At 41.0% G+C, this 1,400-nt stretch overlaps 1 pseudogene; it reads right to left on the bottom strand.

Moving 5' to 3' along the window:
• Positions 1 to 414: 414 nt before the first annotated feature.
• Positions 415 to 1,032, bottom strand: LOC112309531 (COMM domain-containing protein 3 pseudogene; annotated as a pseudogene).
• Positions 1,033 to 1,400: the final 368 nt, after the last annotated feature.

Genomic DNA, 1,400 nt, shown 5'->3' with positions numbered 1-1,400 from the left:
AGCTTTCAGTGGGATTAACTTTGCTGTAAAAAAGCATGCTGGGTCTCCTTTCAAAGTAGGCCCTTGGCTATATTGGAGCAGAATTAATACTTAAGGCTTTTAAAAAAGTTTTGGTGGAAACTTGTTTATTAAAAATGTAAATACTGTGCACTTCCTTTTGTAAGACTTGAAAAATGATCAAAATGGGTCAATGTACAGTTAATACTAAAGATTCAAATACTTAGGCAGAATTGCCCTCTTAACTCTTTCACAAGTATAAAAAAGTGTTAAAATTTATAAATGGCATATATCCAAAAAGATTTTTTTCTTTTAAAAAGGAGGATATCCAGCTCACACAAACAATGGTTCTGCACTGCAGATGGCGAGGAGTTCCTGGTATTCTTCTAGACCCGGGCAGATCACTAACTTCCCCAATTACAATTGAATTACTCTATCCAAGCTTTTTGAAGATCGTTAAGTTTCCCCACTAAGTCCTATAATTGTTCCATGTTGCAACTAAAACTATTCTCTGGGTGGGTTAGGGAATGAGTGTTCTTGGTATCTGATATTCCAAATACCAAGGAACATCGGTTATATGAGAGAGATCTGCCTTCCCAGTAGGGTTTTAGGGAATACTTATTATTCTAATATTCTCTGCAAAACAGTTCTATTCACTCTCTATCAAATTTACAGTCTCCTAGGTATGTGCTTAGAATCAATGTGTCAGCTCTTTGCTTTCCTGTATCCAGTACATAAGATGCAGCTGCTGCCTGACAAAGTCTTAAAACCACTGGGCCAATATGTTTCAAGTCTGGCTGATCTAACATGGCCTTGTCCGCCTGGGCATCCAGCAGTTTTTGGAAAGCCACCCAGAGGAGAAGCATGAAGGTGTGGGAGTCAAAGGAGCCAGGATCAGCCAGCATCTGGAAGCCTTTCTGCACAGACTCCAATATTTAATGCCTTTGAAGAATAAAGGTATGTCTCCCCTATGGGGAGACACACACGGTATGTCTCTCCTATGGGGCCCATAGAAGTCACCTTCTCCTGTGTCATCTCTGTCTCTGCCATAGAAATATTGTCAGAACAGCAGTATGTGGATGCAGTGGCACAAATTACTGCATCAGACTGGAACAGGCCCTCTCCCCTGAGGCCCAGGTGGGGTTCCAAACACTCAGAAGGTTTAGGGAAGCGCAGACTTGTCTCTTTACCCCATATGACCTGAACAGTGAAGGCAGGTTGCAGACCTTACTTCATATTCTAGGAAGTAATTTTCATTGTCAGGATCTCACTAGTGACTATTGCTTGGCTGAAGTCAAACTGGGGCATGCTTTGCACAAGAAAATCAGAGAAGCTTTTAGGAATATTATTACCGTTGAGTGATGGAAACAATATTGCAGTAGATGTGAAGAAGACACCTGGAA

The sequence above is a fragment of the Desmodus rotundus genome, chromosome 2 (assembly GCF_022682495.2).
Source record: "Desmodus rotundus isolate HL8 chromosome 2, HLdesRot8A.1, whole genome shotgun sequence".
Taxonomy (NCBI): Eukaryota; Metazoa; Chordata; class Mammalia; order Chiroptera; family Phyllostomidae; genus Desmodus; species Desmodus rotundus.
The sequence above is the reverse complement of the archived record's forward strand: the minus strand, read 5'-3'. Positions and strand labels throughout refer to the sequence as shown.